The 21,158-nt window shown below is 34.5% G+C and overlaps 1 protein-coding gene and 1 long non-coding RNA gene across 4 annotated transcripts in view; both read left to right on the forward strand.

Moving 5' to 3' along the window:
* Positions 1–21,158, forward strand: part of LOC149795516 (cGMP-specific 3',5'-cyclic phosphodiesterase-like) — a 412,811-nt gene that overhangs the window by 123,897 nt on the left and 267,756 nt on the right. The gene's annotated exons all lie outside the window — the stretch shown is intronic.
* On the forward strand, positions 18,543–20,718 carry LOC149795518 (uncharacterized). The gene is made up of 3 exons (XR_016422340.1): positions 18,543–18,756; positions 19,533–19,629; positions 20,481–20,718. It is a non-coding gene; the product is annotated as an uncharacterized LOC149795518 (long non-coding RNA).

Here is a 21,158-nt window from a genome sequence, read left to right on the forward strand (position 1 = left end):
GAAAGCTTAAGCTTGCACAAGCTTGCGCAAGCTTAAGCTTGCACAAGCATGCGCAAGCTTGTTATTTATTTATTTACCTAGTACAATAAGTATACACAAGCTTGTTACTAGCTTGCGCAAGCTTGTTACTAGCTTGTTGCAAGCTTGCAGAGATTTCTTGCTACAGGCATCTGGGCTTTCAAAAATCAGACATGATTGTGTTTTCCCCCCTTCCAAAAAAAACCCTGAAAATGTGAAGTGGGGGTCTGGGAGTCCGAAGGCCCCTGTCCAAAAATGCATTTTAGACTCAACTGCTCCTGGTGGACCATATTATCATAATATATTGCAAAGTTTAACTTCATTCCAATGAAGTAATCTGCATATTTAATGATTAAATAATGTAATCTTATAGTTGCAGTGCAGTAGAAAACAAATCTGTTCCACCAAAACAGTAAGTTTAATTCCATTGTTCAAGTTTATTCATTCACTGCAAGCTTACCCAAGGCTGCAGAAGCTTTATGTGTTCCCCTAGCTGCAAGTGTCACGCCCCTATGAAATGATCATGAATAATGAATGAACTGGCATGAACTGTTCATGAACTTGGTTCAAGAACCATTCATGAAAGTTCATCAAAAGGTTCGTGAATTATTCTAGAATGTGCATGAATTGAAAACAGTCCACAAATTGGATCATCATCATTCATGAACAAGTGCATGAACATATTCATGAACTATGATGAACAAAGTTTCTCAATGATTCATGACTTCATGAACAGTGCCTATAAAACAAAATATGATTACCTGACAAGTCACAAATACCTATTTCATCCTGAATCATACAATAACCTTTGATGGGGGATGGGGTTAATACAGTATAAAATGCAACATATTATCTTAAAAACTGTATTTGATTTCAGATAAATTTAAACTGACAAGTGATATTCTTTTTTTTTTCACCCTTAGCAACACTTTTTGTATGTTCTGTAATTTTTCTTTGAAAAATGTTCAAGAGATATTGGGGCAGTTGCCTGCAATCAACTGTTGAAGCATATTTCATCGTCATGGGGCTGTCTTTCAGCTGGGGTTTCTCCTGACCAATCTTCTTCCAGAGACTGACCTGTCTGATAACTCTTTTGTGAAGATGTTCAGGGTCTATAATTTAATCAAATCCTGTCCATTGTCACTACTGAATGTCTCCTTCTGCAACTTAAGCTGTTCCATCTGATTACTGTTTGGATCTTTAACACTGTTGCAGCAGTCACAATTTAATGTCTCTTCCATCTTGAATCCTCCAGTTTTCAAATTTTCCTCCTTAACCTACAAACTTCATCCTCTAACAATTTTACTTTTCTGCTGTCTGGTCTGAAAAAAAGGTAAAGATTGTTAATTACAGATAATCTCTGATCAACATTGTTTTTAGCTTTTAGCACATTATCATTGTACCCCACTTACTGGAATAATATGATCCAACTCAAAAATGATTTAATCCCTTACACATAATACTGAGCATTTATATTATTGCAGAATTTTGTCACTGTTTTATATTAATTGAATCTGTCTAGCCATAGGTATAGTCACAGGAGACGGAGGTTTTATTCAGTAAAATATGACAATTTTTTTTACAACATCGTTACACTAAATAACCGTATATATTACAGATAAGTTATTTCATGCTTTCAAATATTTTCGCCATTTTTTATTGATAAAACGCCAGACTTGTGTGGTATAGGTCCTTAGTATGTCACTAATGCATCCACTCCAACTCCGCATGTTGCGTATAGCTGCTTCCGGTTTCATCATGTTGTTATTTGCACTTTTATTGTGAACAGTTTCATGCATTAACTATTTTCTTAAGTTTTTTTTTTAAATTACCATATTACATCAGATTATAGAAATAGTGATGTCATGTAAAAGAAAACGATCTCGAACATCTCAACTCCTATCGATATCGTACCTCGTCTGGTATCGAGAACTGGGGGGTGGGTGTGATAATGTTTAGTGATTTTCAAAACTTCGATGAGCAAGTTTAAATTAGCTCTGAACAAAATCGTGTCATTAGCTTGGTTATAAATAATATGATGACATATATAAACCAATAAAATATCCATATAACTTCTACTGAAATAATCACGAATGACCAAGAAAAAGATACTCACCGTAATTTTGGTCATCCAGGCTTGGTACGCTTTTCCGCCTAATTTTGCTCTCACCAAATCATTTCCGTCATATTCTTCAAAATTGGTTCTCTGCACTTCTACTTACTTTAAAAAAATGATAATGAAAATATTCTCATCTGTCCATTCCACGGAGTCCACGGTTTTTGTTCGAGGTTTTTGCCTAACCATCTGCATGATCTTTGGTTTCTGAGGAAGCTTAACTGTTGAAATCGCGCACGTATATTAACCAATCATATCACATCTTTTTTCATAGTCATCCAATCAGGATAATCGCTGTTAATATATTTCTGTTTTTACTGCAAATTGGCAACCAGTGACTAAGTCAATAGAATATGCAGTTTATAACAGTAATGGAGAGAAGAAAAAAAACGTTAGGACAAAGTCATTGAAAGCTTTTTAAAGCAAATACATTTTGTTGATGCTGGCCAGAAAATATTTTCCCTTATTAATCCAGAAATACTCTGGTTAAGTACAAGTGTTGAATTAAAGATCTGTATGAACATTTAACCAGTATATCATTTTAAAAAAAGAAGAAAAAATTCACCTTTATCTAAATTTCACTAATATTGTGAGAAGTTTATATGGTAAATTTTCATGAACATTTTATGAATATAATGATATAGATATTTAATATACATTTTTTAAAGAAATACCATGGTATTGCATCAAAGTACTTGAATTGTTCATGAACCATTAGTTCATGACATTTCAGAAACTTCAAAGATATTATAATAGTTCATAAAAATTCATCAGTGTGTTCATGAACTTCAAGTACATGATTCATCAAAATTAGTTGAGGAACTTTCATGAACCCTTCATGATTGTTCATAAAGTCATGAATTTGTTTTCGTAGGGGCGTGACAGTGATGGTCAGTGCTACTTGGATACATGGTCTCAAACTTTAACAAGCAATGTGTATATATATATATATATATATATATATATGAAGAAACTTGTTGCAAGCTAGTTTAAATTTACTTTCTGAAACATACAAGAAAGCTTGCTCAAGCAAGTTTTACTTTCTGAAGAAAACAAGCTTGCGCAAGCTAATTTTACTTTCTGAAGAAAACAAGTAAGCTTGCGCAGGCTATTTTTACTTTATGAAACAAACAAGAAAGCTTGTGCAAGCTAGTTTTAATTTTTGAAGCAAACAAGAAAGCTTGCGAAAGCTTGCGCAAGCTTGTGCAAGCCTGCGGTTATATCCAGCTATCTTGCCTAAGCCTGCACTTGCTTGTACAAGCTTGCACAAGCAACTATGTTAGCTTATAAACATCAAACTAGGTTATCGCAAGCTTACCGCAAGCTTGCCACAAGCTTTCAGCAAGGATGCATTTTGGTTTGGGTAGATAGGGTGATATCAAAATAACATTAAGGTTGCAAGCATGGGAAAAAATATTAAACTTGAGAGAGTGACGCTCAGAAATGTGAAGCAATGGCCATGTATTAAAGTGATAAACTCATCCAAAAAATATATGAGGTTTCTAGAAGCATATTTAGCCATTTACAGGTTAAATAACTAATCAGGTAGTCCACCGATGTTGAATGTCGGGCTGCTTCAAAGAAATAAGCTGCGTAACTTTAAATAGTCTAGTGTCCACTATAATTCAAATGCCGACTGATCCCAGTCGAAATGGTTACATATTATCGAGGTTTCACCCCCTCCTGTTTTCTGTGCATATTTACATTATCAGTAGACTGCCCCATATGCAAACATATGCATTTGGGTTACCCCCCTTAATGTGTACATAGTAAATGTACAACCCCTTAGTGGGAATACCAATTCTCCAGTATTTTAACAATGTTCTTATCAACGATGTTCAAATCCAGTCCCTTTTGAGTATTTGTACCACTGTTGGTCTGTGGTAACTCAGTTGGGCCTTTTGCCTAACATAAAAAAATTGGAACTCATTCCATTGCAAGATTTTGTTTACATGGTAATGAATTTCCTCACAAACCAGAACTTAGAGTTCCACATAATCAATTAGATCGAATCCTGGCCTGCTTAGAAATGCTACAAGGAATAATGTCATTGTCTGCTTGACTGTATCTGTTCCTTTTGGACAACTTGAACACTTTTGCCGACATGGTTCTATTAGGATGTATTCATATGTGATCTCTACATGTCCTCCTTTTCGCAAACTGTTTGTCCATTATGGCTACACGATTTACATTTTGTACCCTAATGAAGTCTTAATATCAGTTTGATGGAACACGAAACAATGATGTTGTTTTGAGCTAATTGCAAACGGTCAGTTTAAAAAAAAAATGCCTTTACACCATTCTCATGGTAGCGCCGCCTTTGTGATGTGATTTGGATTTTTAACGTAGCTCTAACAATTTTTCAGTCATATTGCTACGATGTCTGCAGTGTGGGAGTTCATAGTGATGTCTAGCACTGGGGCATCATGTCGCACATGTGTAGCATGATGTCCCACCCAGTCGCATTATTCTGACACCAGGCCAACCAGTCCTAACACTAACCTCTTAATGCTGAGTGCCAAGCGAGGCAGCTTTTAGTACAATTTTTATAAGTCTTTGGTATGACTCGGTTGGGGATCTAACCCACGGCCTCCCTCATCCGAGGCGGTCACTCTAACCACTAGGCCACTGGAGCAGTATGCGCGCCACCTTTGTGTAACACCCCTATTTGATACTACATACATTGATGTGAAGGACCATTACGTCCGATCATACTGATGTAGCCAACATTTAGTTTTTGTAAATTATCAGATTAAGATGATTTATTGATGTAGATATTGATAAAGAAATTGTAAATTTCGAGTATGAGAAATGGTTGGTCACATGGCTTCAATGGCTTGATGGTGAATGAGTTGTCTCTAAAGATTTTAAAAGGCAAAAAAATTTCTTCCGTGAAAAATAATTATAAGCTATAACAGCCAGATTGTACTCTTAAATCTTTCTGTATATAATGTATACCAAATATATAAAATGATTAAAATCGATGTTAAATGTAACAGATACTATATACTGCTTAAGAGTTTACAGGCAGGCCAATGTGTGTGGGTTCAAAAGTATCAGGTGTTCTATTTATATTGCACTGCACTATGTAATTATGGTACATGTATATCTACTGGCTAAAAAGTCATACACTATGAGGTAGAGGGTTATTTATGAAAACAGACAATGTAATGATGAAGTATTTCAGAGACACATCATTGTCTGCCATTATAAGTTCACTTACAGATTGAAACTGATTTTATAAAGAAAATAATGCAAACACAGGGTTAAAATGTTTACTTTAGCAAAAAATAAGAAAGAAAGTGCTCTTCACCAATTATATTCTTATAAAAAGTTAGTATTTATACACAGTGATGTTTAAATTTTGAAACAGGAGTAGGTACATTTTCATCATTAAATAGAACACTAGTCCTAACTTAGGAATCGAGCATTGATATCCCGCTCAAGAAAGGGTTAATGGTTTAGCTATTCAAACATGCATATGAACCTGGAAGAGTTTGTTGATGTAATTAGTATCAAAAACACTTAAATATATTTCTTTTGCTACAGTACAATACTGTCAAAAATTGCTAGCCAGAATGAGTGAGCGTCTCAAAGATCATAAACTACTGTCATTGTACATGTAATAAAAATTGCAGGGCATAGTTGTTTCCACTTTCCTGACAGAAAGCTAGCAATGTGGCTCCTGCTATTTATGTTAAGTATATTGTCTACTTGTTTAACGTACCATTTCATGTAACCATTGTGTAGCATCCTTAAGGACATCCTTGGCAAGCATCCTGATGAACTGTAAACAACCTGTGATCTGTTCCATGATAGGTTTTTTTACAACAGGATAGGAAGTGTGCCATGTGTAAACTGGATGTTGTGTGCAACTGTTTGGGGTTTCGTTAAAATAAACCCAAACATTTAGTCTTGTAATGGTGAATGCGGATAGACACAGATGGTTTTTCTTCAAGTTTGTAAATTTGTCAACTGTTGAATATATAAAAGTATTTAAGTTAATTTATTCAAGCATAATATAAAAGGACTCCACATTGAACATCTTATTATATATTTTATTGAAAGTATTATGACAGGTCAAGTCGTTTGTCATCATGTAACTGGTCGGACAGATGCGTCACTTTCCCAACCAGCAAGACAATTTTTATAGGTTAGAAATAAGAATACATGAGTTACTACCAATCAACATTAGTATTATCTACTTGCAATGATTAAAAAAATGCTATTGTAGTCTTTTTTTAATTTAGATGAGCAAAGTCACATTTTTATCCGTCTGGAATATAATGTATTGGAAATGACAGGATTTCTGCCTAACAGTTGGAATCCTGTTCAGGGTGAAACACCAGAAATCTGTGTTTAAATTATGTGTCCTGCTCATGCACATCCAGGTTTATAAACTTTTATTAAAAATCCACACAGATTCCTTGTAAATGCCATGCCATAGCCAGTCAGGTTCCTGTTGATGATTTTGTATGGGGTGGAACTAAACTTTTCTGACCCTCCTAGTAGTATTTACTTCAAGAACATATAAGGTGTAGGAATTAAAGGAAAAAGTCTTCACATGAGGCATATAAATACACAAGGTATGAATAATCAGTTAGACCAATTGCATTTATTATCATCTAAGGTCAGTAATGTTTGTATTTTTGGTTTAACAGAAACAAAGTTAAAGGATAATCATGCAGATGATTTGTTTATTGATGGTTCTGACATGCCAATCAGACTTGATAGAGATTCAGGGGGCCGAGGTGTTTGTTCTTATGTAAGCAATGGTTTATCAGTTGAATGTAGAAATGATCTAATAATAATAATAATAATAATATAATAATAATAATAATGCTTTATTTATAGAGGGTGACTCATTAGTCAAGGACTATTCTCCCTTGAGGCCCTCTTAAGGAGAGTATAACAATGCACATTATATGAAGATAGCAATAATTTGTGTTTATTTTAACATGTTTAGTATTTAAATAATAAATTCCATTATCTATTAGAAACACATACGTGCTCATGATATCTTTTCTTAAATACTCTAATATTTTCAGCAGATTTTACATGTAGTGTAAGCTTATTCCAGAGAACTGTACCAGAGTATCGAAAACTCTTTTTAAATTGCTCTGTTCTTGGTTTTGGTATTAGAAGGTTTCCATGTGATATTGATCTCAACTGGTATTGTGTTGAAAAAGGCCTGATTAAGTCCTGAAGATACTCTGGTGCAGTTCCATGTAGACATTTATATAAACGAACTGCCATGTAAAAATCTATCCTGTCATATATTGTGAACTATTTGAGTTCTGTAAATAATGCTTTTGAGGGATGATCAACAGATGCATCTAAAATTACATGTGCTGCTCGTTTCTGAAGTTTATAAATCCTGTCAAGCTCAGATTTAGCACAGTTTCCCCATACATTAAAACAATAATCCATTGTTGGAAGAATATATGACTTGTAGTATAGATTGCGAGTTTCCATAGGTAAATATTTCTTGATTCTGCCGAGAAGGACAATTTTGGATGACAGTGTTTTACAAAGCTTATCAATATGGTCATTCCATAATAAATTATTATCTACAGACACACCTACAAGCCTTTCATGTTTGACATTTTCTAATGGATGATTATTTATTGCAAGCAATAGTTTGGGGTTCCCTGACTTGTGTAGCTTTTGTGATGTCCCCAAAATCATACATTTTGTTTTACCTTCATTAATTACCATCCTATTCTGTTGTGCCCAGTTTTGGACTCTAATAAGGTCTGAGTTATCATCTGCAAACAAATCTGTGTTTGTGGATTCATTATTTAATGGTAGATCGTTGATATAGATAAGGAAGAGGAGAGGGCCCAAAACTGAGCCTTGAGGGTCTCCTGAATGAATAGTGCGAGTTTGAGAGCTAATATTGCCAATGCTTACTTGTTAAGACCTTTGGTTTAGGTATGATCTATACTAGTTTAAAGAAGGATTGTCAAACCTGTAACAGTTCAACTTTTGCAGCAGAATTTCATGATCAACAAGATCAAAGGCTTTCTTGAAGTCAAGGAAAACAATCCCAGTCATATGTCCATTATCCATTTCCTTCAGCCAAAGATCAATTAATTTGGTAAGTTCTGTTTGGCACGAGTGGTACTTTCTAAATCCTGATTGAGCTTTATGAAATAGAGAGTATGTTTCGAAAAATTTATAGACCTGAATGGCTACATGCTTTTCAAATAGTTTTGACAATACAGGTAGAATTGATATTGGTCTGTAATTTCCTGGATCCTCCTTTTCTCCTTTCTTAAAGATAGGTGTAACCTTTGCACATTTCAATGTTTCTGGAAAATTACCACTCATTATACTTAAATTTATGATATGCGTTAGTGACTTTGTTATTACTGGTGCAGCAATTTTAAGAATTCGTGGACCAATACCATCCAATCCAGAGGATTTATTAATATTAACCTTAATTAGCATATCAAAAACATCCACTTCGCTAACATTAGCTATTGAAAAATAATTATAAGCAGGAATTTTAGCTCTTATAAATAATAGAAGAGCATCAAGTTCAATTGGGATGTTAGTCAGGTTCTGAATACTCTTACTGGAGATGCTTATGAAGAAATTGTTGAACATTTCCCCAATGTTTTGTACAGATGTTGCTATATCATCATTTTGCTTAAGTCTGGGGGGAAGACAACTGTTCTTGGGTGGGTTCAGCTCTTTTAGATGCTTCCACAATGTTTTGGTACTCTTACTTTCATTAATAGCCTGTTTATAGTAGTTCTCTTTAGCCTTATCTTTCAGGTGCTTAGTTTTATTTCTCCACTTTCTATAGCTTTTCATGTCTTTTTTCTTGTGGAAATTATCTCTTAGGTGCCTAGCCTCATTGATCTTAGGGGTAATCCACTTGGGTGTAATTTGGTGTTTGGTGAATCAGATGTGAAATTGAAGCAATATGGATCCATGTAAATCAGCCAAATAGAAAACCATTCCCAGTTGCACTTTGTTGATACAATGGTCCCCCTCTTGAACGGCCCCCCTGGCCAGCGGCCACCTGCTCCTTATGGCCAGAATCTGTTGGCACCGACGAGTTTGTGTTAAAAAGTACCCCTCACGAAAGGCCACCCGGCTAACGTGACCAGTGGCCAGCATATTAGTGCAATAATATAAAATTTACCCCTCACAAGCGGCTGCATTTTATTTGAATATGTATCCAGAACCAGTATTTTATCCATAGTGTGTGTTAAGTAATCTGATTTCTGTTTCCCGATGTCAGGTTTTCGTTACTGAAAGAAGTGTTGAGTAAAGTACATGTACCAATAAGGTTAATATTATATCATTTACGCCTCATGAGAAGCCAAATTTATTCTATAAAAACCGAGAAAGACTCAAATTTTAATCCATACAAACGGGTAAGTACATGTAATCCAATTAGCCTTACTGCTGTGTTATCATAAGATGTCTGGTTTAGTCACTCTGATAATTGTTAAGATTACAATTATTGAACAGTAGTAACAGCTGAGAAGTGGCAGTATCGATGTACAATACCCAAGTCAGCAGGAAAATGGTTTGGTAGCCTTTATGGCTTCCCTTAAGATGTTGAGCTTGTTCATTTGATAATCAGTGGCTATTACTACTGACAATAATTGTCAAAATTACGAATCCTAACGTCCACAAGGTCAAATCTGCATGATATTAATGGTACATATCTAAGCCGTTTTGGCTTCTCTCACTTAGTGTAAAGAAATGTATAAAAACAATAGGGTACCAGACTGCGACTAATGAATCACGTGACAAGATCACTTCCTTTAAAAACACATGGCAATTTGTTTATATGCATACAAAATTGTTTTATCAGTATTGTAGTTGGCAACATGAATAACTTGCTGCAAAAAGATCAACATGTCATCGAGGAAAAGAAAAATTCTCAGTTTAGAAGAGAAAGTGAAATTAATTACCGGACTGAAGGGGGGGGGGGTCGAGGATCCTTGCAGAAAACTGATGTCGGAAAGACTCAGTTGAACAATATCGTGAAAGATAATGAAACAGTTCTGCAGAAGTGGGAAGGTGAAATGGATGGAGAAAGGAAAATTGTTTGAGCCAGGAGACATTTGTATCCTGATTTGAATGACAAGAAAAAGCAACAATCTCGTCAGTTGAATTGGGATATGACAACTTTACTGCAAGTAACGGATGGTTGCACAGATTTTAAGTGCGACACAATATTAAGTATTCTGTCCTTAGTGGATAAGCAGCTGATGTTAATAATGAAGTTGTCGAAGATTGGAACAAAAGACTAAACAATATATGCAGGGAATATGACAGCAAGGATATTTTTAATTGTGACGAGACTGGTTTATGTTTTAGACTGTTACCAACGAAGTGAGAGATGATGTGATTTGTAACATAATTATAAAGACAGTTTTAAAACTATATCAATGGTTATTCATAGCATTCTTTTGAAAATGATGACACAGTTTGTTTTATATTTATTTCACAACATGCATGTGATTTTTTAATGAAAATATTAAATGTTTTAGAATTAAATGTACTTGTGACTTTCTTCATATGTATTTACTATTCGCATTTGTCATCCCCCTCTAGAAAGGCCACCCTCATTATAAGGCCACTTCCCTGCTGCATTAGGGGTAGCCTAATAAGAGGGGGACTACTGTAGGTCCCATTTGGCAAAGGTTGAAAAGTTACCCCCCAAGCACAAGTCTTGCAGCAAAGACGATGTCAGTAACTACAGACCCATATCTATCTTACCAACTCTGTCCAAACTACTTGAAATAATTTTCATGACAATCTTTTGATATGCCTATCAACTATAACTTAATTCATAAAATCCAATTTGGGTTCAGAGAAAACTCCATGATACATGGATTACTTCCTTTAGATCAAGGAAAATTGGTTGTGTCCGTACAAGAGATTTCAGAACAGCTTTTGACTTTGTTAGTCATGATATTCTTAGCAACAAATTGATCATTTATCAATGTGACACATCAACTATTGATTGGTTTGCATGATATGTGACAATGAGATAATAGTGTGTCAAAATAATTGAGAATTTATCTAAAAAAGAACCAATTACATGTGGAGTACCACAGGGATCAATCCTAGGTCCACTTCTTTTCTCATTTTCATAAACAATCTACCATTATATGTATGCAACTGTATTTCATCTACCGCATTGTATGCAGATGTTACCATACTATTAGATTTTAAATGGCTAAAACGAGGCATAGAGTTCTCCTTTGAATTCCTAGTATATGGAAAATGGCATGAAAGTAAACATAGATAAAACTAAAGTATTAATGATTACTGCAGATTTTAGAAAATAGTAATTTAAATCTTAGGTTGAATGAAAGTTGCCTACAAATGGTTACCTATGACAAAATCCTTAGAGTGATATTTGACATAATTTGAATGTAATGAACAAAGGTCATGTCATAAATTCAGTAGTTTTTTTGCAAGATAAGGCATAGGTTAATATATTACAAATGCTTTATACAACCTAGACTACTTTATTTCTATCTAGGGAAACACTTCTGACAAGAATATTTACAAATAGTTCCACTTGCAAAAAATAGCTTTGCTGACTCGGCTTAGATAATGCTGGAAACATCTCAAGTGCAATGAATGATACTAAAATGTTAACAATAAGTGAATTAATATTTCAGAGAAAAGCTAGGCTTATGCAAAAGATTTCAAACAACATGACACCAATTTATATATCGATGATATTTTGTGCTAGCAAATGAGGCAGCAATCACAATTTAAGAGAACCAATCTACAGTGCACTATAGATCATGTCAAATGGCATTTGTACAAGAATATAATAGACCCTCGCGTATTTGATAATGCATTGAAGAAACATCACATAAGTTGGCAGAACTGCATGGGATTTTCAGCTGATAATGCATCAATGATTGCAATTCATAAAGAAGTTGTTTCCTGTATTTTGAAAAAATGTCTCTATTAGTGTACATAAAAGGTTGTCCCTGTCATTTGATGCACCTTGTTGCAAGAAAGTCTGCTAATAAATTAGAAGTAGATATTGGTCATTTGCTAAATGACATGTACTGTTATTTGGAGAAAAGAAGTATAAAGAAACAAGCTCTAAAGTTGTTGCAAGACAAGTTTGACCTTGGCGACTATGAAGCTTAAAATATGTGTGTACAAAATGGTTATTCCTTGGCAAATGTGTTAGCCATTTACTTGAGTTTTTGACAGCACTACAAGCTTGCTTTTGAACTGACAATGAGTCTGCAGAGAGAAATTGGATATAAAATGTAAAGAAGAGTAGCACTAAAGATGAGTCTGTTATTAGAAGTCAGAAGAGAAAAAGAGATGATTATATAGGTAGAAATACTAATCTGGTTCGAAGGATGATGTTGATAACTACCTGCCAATCTCAGAACTACCAAACTTGTCAAAATATATTGGAAAACATTTCCAGGACTCGTTCATGTCATATTTAACCAAACACTTGCTGTTACACTGTAATCAGTATGGCTTTAGACTGAATCATTAATGTGAGACTGTCTTAATCTCACTAACTGATAAATGGCTTCAAGCACTTGAGCAAGGTAGAATAATAGGATCAGTATTTGTAGATTTCAGGAAAGCTTTTGACATGGTGGATCATTAAATCCTTTTGAAGAAACTGAAAATCTACCAATGTGATGAAAGAACAGGTTTACAATATACTTAACCCTTTAAGCCCCGATCCCGTCTGTAGGCGTGATCCGGTTTCTGCATTCAATGGCCGATCCCGCCTGTAGTCGTGATTTTTTTACTGCATTCAATGGCCAATCCCGTCTCCAAGCGTGATGAATGTGTGTTAGATTCAACGTCTCAGATTGGTTAGAAATGGGTTTATTCCAAGAACTAACAACTATTTAACCAATCAGAAATGATTTTACTTTCATTTGTGGAAATTTGAATTGTTCAGAAGCTAAGGGCTCCTGTTTTGAAAGCGGTTTAACTACACGTGTTCTGGTCATGAAAAATCGTCAATGATGGCGGACATAAGAGTGATTTTTGATGAGAGCAAAAATGAGGAGTTTCTCAGGTTTGATCTTGAAAATACTGAGCAAGCTGAGGAAAGATATGTTCGGCAGTTGGATATTTTGTGAGATTTCGATTCGGACATAGAAGTTTCTGAGATTGAATCGTCCGAAGATGAGGATGCTGACAGCGATGATGATCGAGTTCTTATGGATGAACGTTGCACATAATTTTGTAAATTCTGTATAAATAAGTTGTGAAAGACTTGGACAAATAGGGAAAAAAAATACATCACTGTGTAGACAAATTCATTTGCAATAAATGGTGAAACTTTCTTGGATTTTAATTGGATATAAAAAGAAATTAAGGTAAGAGTGAATGCATGTGCACAATGTTTACAAAATTTTTCAAACAGGTAAAATCTCTGGGGCACACGCAGCTAGACACAGCTTAGCGCTGCTGGGGCATAGCAGCAGTGATACTGATAATGGGTCTGGGGCTGAATGAGTTAAGCGAGAGAATACTAACATGTTTATATAAATAATGTTCTGTCTGAACCTGGAACAATTAGATATGGAGTACCACAAGGCTCAATTCTAGGTCCATTACTATTTATTTTATTTATTAATGACCTACCACTTTTACTAAGGGACTCAATATCATCTACAGATCTCTGTGCAGAGGACACAAAATTGTCTGACATCCAAAAGAAAGCATGAACTTGAAATTTCTTTACAGAATGCCTTAAAAAAACTGGAAAACTGGTGCACATGCAATGGGATGGTGGTAAATACTGGTAAAATTAAAATATTACCCATCTCAAGAGGGCAGAAAAGGACAAATCTTGATAGTGATGAACTATGTCTGACATGGAGGGATAAAAATTTGCAAATGGTCTGTCATGATAGACTACTTGGTGTTTTGGTAGATAATAACCTATCCTGGACTGAACATATCAAACATATCAATAAAAAATTAATTTAAGTTTATGGCGTCTCAGTAGGATAATACATTTTCTCACTGAAAGACACAGAAAACTATTTTATAACAGTTACATACAACCCTATTTAGACTACCCGGCTGTAGATTTTCCATCATAATCCATGAAAAACGATGGAAAACGCTGGAAAATTCTAGCATGGAAAATGCTGGAGTATTTGGACTAATATTCCAGCCTCTGTCCAGGGTAGGATGGAAAACCCTGAACAATTCTTGCATGGAAAACGCTGGACAATTCTAGCATGGAAAACGCTGGAGTATATGGACTATTATTCCAGGCTATGTCCAGGGTAGGCTGGAAAACCCTATACATTTCTAGCATGGAAAACGCTGGAAAATTCTAGCAAGGAAAATGCTGGAGTATTTGGACTAATATTCCAGCCTATGTCCAAGGTAGGCTGGAAAACCCTGGACAATTCTAGCATGGAAAACGCTGGAAAATGCTGGAGTATTTGGACTAATATTCCAGCCTATGTCCAGGGTAGGCTGGAAAACCCTGGACAATTCTAGCATGGAAAACGATGGAAAAACCCTGGACAATTCTAGCATGGAAAATGCTGGAGCATTTGGACTAATATTCCAGTCTTTATCCAGGGTAGGCTGGAAAACCCTGGACAACACTAAAATTTAGCTGAAAATTGTTGAAATATTTTATGAAAATGAGATTTTTAACAGTGATGCTACTTTTATTTGATGATAATTTCAAGAAGAACATGATCCAAATTACCCCAACCAACTCCTTGTATGGACTGAGGTGTTTAGTAACTTTTGAACTTGTCATTGGTAGCTTAATAGGTTGTGCACTAGTATTCAGTAGATAACATGGCTTAAGTTGTCATAAATGTCGCTTCACTTTACTGGTGTGTCATAAAATCCAGATTATTGGCTCTCATCAGAGTTTCTAAAAATATGTTCTCTTACTCTAGTTATAGTTTGAATTTATTCTGAAGCAATCTTAACAACAAAATAACAGAAATTCACATTAATTTCTATCTCAATTTTAATTAAAAAATTTAAAATATTTTTTACAAGTGTTGTTTCATAGTTCATTCACCACATTTCTTATTTTTCTGTTGTCACCACTGGAGTCTGTGGAAGTGATGGTACTCTTGATGGTTTAAACAAATCAAAAAGCTTCTGCCTCGCCATCACCTTCCCAATGTTATACTTCTTGATGGTTTCTGAAATACAAATCATTGTATATTAATAAATAGAATCAAACAAGATTTCAATCCTATATATATATATGGGGGGGGGGAGTGAGAGAATGAGAGAGAGAGTTATGCCTGAAACATTTCATGCAATTACAGTACTTTTACAATCCCTGAGGTTGGTAATTTTAATGAGGCACTTGGCTTGATGACTAACATAATAGGCTTAAAAACCTGTGGTTTCCATCACAAATTAAACTGGCTACCTAACTGCTCCTGTGGCCTAAGTCTAAGTAGTTAGAGCACCTGCTGCGGGTATGAGAGGTCACAGGTTTGAACCCTTAACCGAGTCATACCAAAGAGTTATAAAAAAATGGTACTATTAGCTGCCTCGCTTGGTACTCAGCATTAACCCTTTACCTCATGCAAGCCTCTTTTGATGTCTCTGCTCCATTGACGTTGAAGCACCTTTTGATGCCTGCTGTAAACATCAGCCATTTTAAGCCGGTTTTTTAGCGCCATCTTCGGGGAAAAACCCCTATTAGATACTACATACATTTCGGTGAATGACAATTACATCAGATCACTTGGTCACTGTTTATGCCCTGGTCAATATCTGCTATTTAAAGTAACTGGGTCATAATCTCCACTCTCCAAAATGGAGGTCGCGGATTTCATTCAGTACTTACGAAGGTTTCATGATTAGAATCACAGCTACGGAAGATTCAATAACTTAGATAAAGGCTCAATATTGATGTAGGCAGCAATTAGTTTTTATAAATTATCAAATTCAGATGACTTAGTGATGCAGATGCAGACGAAATTGTAAATTTCAAGTATGAGAAATGGCAGCTATGATTGGTCACACAGCCTCACTGACATGACGATGAATGAGTCCTCTCAAGATTTTGAAGCACATAAAAAATTCTTCAGTGAAAAATAATTATGCAGCTGTAACAATCAGACTTTAATCTTAAATTTTTCCACACATAATAGATGTGTACCAAAAATGTAAAATGGTTACAATTGCTGTTAAACGTAACATACACTACAGTAACATACACTACATTGCTTAACAGTTAACAGGCAGGCCTATGCGTATGGAGTTGAATAGGTAACAGGTACTCTATTTATAGCATGCTGCACTTTGTAATATAAGGTAAACAGTTAAGAGGTTAGTGTTAGGACGGGTCAATCTGGTGTCAAGATAATGTGACTGGGTGGGAGACATTATGCTACAGGTCTGTGGCATGATATCCCAGTGCTAGACATCGCTGTAAATTGCTACACTGCAGACATCATTACAGCGATGTGACTAAATATTTGTTAAAGCTATGTTACTAAACATCTGAATCACGCACACACAAACTGGCTACCATATACATGCAGTTGTGATTATACTATTTAAACTGAAAGTAGATTTACATTGTCCATTTGAATATTGCCTGTCTACACTATAATGTTTCAAGTAGTATTTGTGTATATATTTAAATTTCACAATAATGTTCCAGCCTTAGTTCATAAAAGAAATCTGTTACAATTTGGCATATATTTTGTCATAGGTTAACAAAGTTTAAAACGCATGGTTAATAATTTAAAATATACCATAAAATTATTTGAATTCTGGACTGGTCTTGGAGAGGTTGCCTTGTGTGTACTTATTATTGGCTCTTGCCCCAGTTAGCGTCTTGCCAATATATTCGCCAGAACTGTACAGCATTCTGAATATTTATTTAGCAGCTTGGTTAAAATTCTAAATTTCACATATTTCTGCCTCATGCTGGGTGTGAAGAAAAAAATTTAATCCAAATTTTCACCATGATGATTCATATGCACTAAGTTTCTGATGTATTTACTTATGTACATACACAACTCCATGTTACAGCTAATTTTCTAGACATTTGAATTTGAAACAAATGTGGTATTACCTCTCGCTTGCTTGATTCAAATTAAAAGATCAAAGAATTTCAATGAAGCTGTCGCCATCAAGTTGTTTACATAACTGTGCCTTGCAACTTTTTTTCTGAAATTAAAGGACACAAACTAAACAAGTATTTTTGGTGAGGAAAATTGATAATCATTTGCAAGAGTTTACAGCTGTATATTCTAATTAATTATTCAATAAGTTACTATTAAATATTACTGAAATGGCTGTCTATAAATTGGATAGACAGAAACAAGCCATAATCTGAATCGAAGAATAATTGGAAAAGAGATCTACTGGTATATTTCTGAGTCACAGTCTGAAATTAATTAAAACAAATATAACTTATTGCTACAAATAGTACAATGTCTGGAAAATAATAACGAAAAGGTAAAAAATACAAATACCAGTCAGATCATTAATAATATCATGTGTGAATAAAATTTAAAGTGAAATTTACAATTTGGAAATGTATATTCGCAAGGCCGGCATGTATCAACTTTTAGAAAGACAGCCATGAGATGACTGGTCATTGTGCATTAGGGATAAGTAAAAAATATTGCCAATTATGTAAACAAAGCTTAAAACATAACACATACCTTTCAATACCCTTACAAGTTTGATGTTTAATTTATGTCTTCAAACAGCATAAAAACAAGAAATTGTTCCATAGGATATATTTCTTAATAGCTTTCCGTAAATTTACGTCACGCGAAGTCTTTCGCAGCTAAGGTACTTGGTGGCCATGCAAATAATTTTGCTACATTTGGACTGAGAAATGACTTACCTGCAATTTTCGCAATAATACACTGATGGTATCCCTTGAATCCACGACAAACTGTCATCACTTTCGCTCCCGTGCGATATTCCTTCATTTCTTTTCGTGGCGATTGAACATCAGCCATACAGATTATGCCTTCCTGAATGGGACGATCATTCACCCGTATAACCAGGGATATTTCGGGTTCAGTGGTCATCTTAAAATCCTGGGATATTTTATATTGTACAATTTCAATGACACTCTAATCGAAAATTGCGCCCAAATTCTAGACTGGTTATCCAAAGTCTTTTACGGTGTCAAATTTAGAACCAAAATTTACAGAAACGGTTTTTTCTTCCTTTGTTTTTTCTTCTTCTTTTTGCAGAATATTTTGTTCTAACGCATGAAATCGAAATATGCCGGCTTTTTCAATGTAGTAATTGGTTTAAAAAAAATAAGTTCATAATTTTAAATCCCATCATAGTCAGCTTCATCAGCCAACATCATACGGAACAACCTCGGCTATTTCTGCATGACAAAAACATGACTCCGATAGGTGAAGGCGAATACTTGACAGAAAAATCAGACATTTTGTTCTCTTTTGATTTATGATTTATCTAAAGAGTTAATATGTATACATCGGATACCAACGCCATGATTTGGATATATTGGGGAATGGATCGGTTTACAGGAAAGTGGTTTTAGAAGACAAAGTTTACGACCAAGAGGCAATATCGTGTCGAGGTGTGGAACACAAATGGAAAGACAACACAAATTGGACACCCAAATATTATAGGTGAGTATGAAATAAACGGATTCTCAACTTTATCTCGTTTTCCCAAGTATAAACTGACTATATGATTAACCACCCAGCACTATATATGTATGACTGGTAATTAAATTGTAAGCAAGTATAGAAGCCCATGTGATACAAGCATAGTCATTGGTTAGCATCGGCTTTTGGCACTAATTATTTAGTCCTGGTATTAGTATAAATTGACAAATGTGTTCGAAGCTGTGCAGTTGAAATTCATTATATAATTGTAATACAAAATAGTTGTTAAAAGAATTGACTGATTTAATTTCAATAAATGTAAAAAGATATACAAGGTCAAAAACAAGTTTCCTCTTGCACCAGTTTTAAAATTAGAGTAGGCATTTTTGTTTTTCAATATATATATAACTTTCAAAGCAACCTAATTTGTGCAATTTTATTTTAGCAGCCATAACCTTGTAATTGTCAGTCTTGGTAATGTTAACTCCAGTGATACATGTAAGCCCAAACAGGGACTGCTCTGGTATTATGATAAAGATGTGAATTTCTTGAGTATTTGTAGATCTAGTCCAAAAAGGTCTTTAGGTTACTGCTAAATTTTCAGACTGCTACATATATAAGTAAAATCATAACTTAAGTCCTGGAAAAAGACATTTTGAAAAATTTCACATTAATCTTAGCAAGATTAAAATATACCCAAGTTTTACCATGAAGATGAATTTTGAATGATATGTTTATGTTTTAATCAGTCTGACTGTACAGTCTGTAAACGTTTTAATGCTGTTTGTGTATTACAGGTACTGGTGTTCAGGACAAAATATATAAGCAGTATGAAGTTAATTCCACAAAGTCCATTCCTAAAAGTACCATGTACTGGAGGAAGAGAAAACAATGGTAATTCCAGGAGTAGTATAGAGTTTTTTTCACATTTTAAATAATATCTGCAGCTGTCTCTCACAACATTATTTTTGTGAAGATAAGCATTATTCTTTATACATTTGTTCTTACCTAGTACATTCACAGCTTAACATGGCTTATATCTTAAACACAGTTTCATTACCATATCAATAATTTACGGAATAAACAAATTTCACTATACAACACAAAATGGAACAAAATCTGAGTATATGGTGAAATCATTTAGTATTTACAGACAAAATGTGCGTGTTTGAACAGAACATTCACTCTATGGGTTATCCAACACACCATACACAATATATGCACAATGTACACCATATACAACCAAATCAGCCAATTACAGAAATTCCAGGAAATATCTGATCAGTATTGATTCTTGCAGAACAAGATATAATAATTTATTGTTATGCATTGTCATTTAATCATACTTCAGTTTTTAATTATTTAAAATGTTAATTATAATTTTTACTTTCATTTTTCTTATAACGCCCTAAAACGTTATGAAACTTGAGTTGTGTTTCTAAAAACACATAAATTTATGAAGTGTATGTTGTATCACATGTACTTTGTATGATTGAGTATATTATTGTGTATCAATTACTTGTCATTTACATGCATTCATTGTGTATCATGTTTGCATTACCAATGTTTAAATGATGCATGCATTGACATTGGATTTGTCGAACTAAACTACTTTAACAGTGTAATATTAACTGTACATATTCAATTCCCACAACAAAACAGTAATGTTTGAATGTTAAGATTTTAATATTAATTATACATGTTCACTAAAATTTTTATTTCTCACTACAGTTTTGCTGATCTAGGTGAATCCAGTTCTGTTGGTCTTGGAGATTATGAAATTGGTGACTGTACGAGTGCAAGTAATACTAACTCTTCAAATATAATGAGCATATCAACAGATGAACCAACTAGATACGGTGACAGTGACATGAGTTTTTCATCTGACTCAGAAGAAAGTATAGAGTTTTAATCAAGTTCAGACGATGAACAGTATCATCAGGTGAATGAAGCAACTCAGTCTTACCCATCCTATGTCACAGATCCCCCACTTATGTCATAGCCCCATGATAAAATATATATTGTAGTGAAATCACAAAGTCTGAACATGTTATAGCCCTTGGGGCTTTGCCAACAAGGCATAATTTGTCAAATGCTAAATAGGTGACGTTTTGGACTTGATTCAGTTGCATCTTCCTTCAGCAAACACAGGATTGACAATTGTCAAAGATTTGAAGGAAAAATGTGAATTCAGTAAGGAGTATCTCAAATACAATTTTTATTTTGATATCTGCAAAAAATTATACTCAGATAAAGAAGAAATGTGTGAAACTGCGGGCTGTATAGGTGCAACTAATAAGTATGAGCAAACATCTCTTTGGAATGAAGTTGGCTCTGACAAGAAAGAAGACTTCCTTTCGTCATCAAAAATAGGATCAAGTGTCTTTGAGAACCTATTAATGTTGTTGAGATTGGAAATGCCA

This window comes from Sinohyriopsis cumingii, chromosome 7 (assembly GCF_028554795.1).
Source record: "Sinohyriopsis cumingii isolate HCF-2022 chromosome 7, ASM2855479v2, whole genome shotgun sequence".
Lineage (NCBI taxonomy): Eukaryota > Metazoa > Mollusca > Bivalvia > Unionida > Unionidae > Sinohyriopsis > Sinohyriopsis cumingii.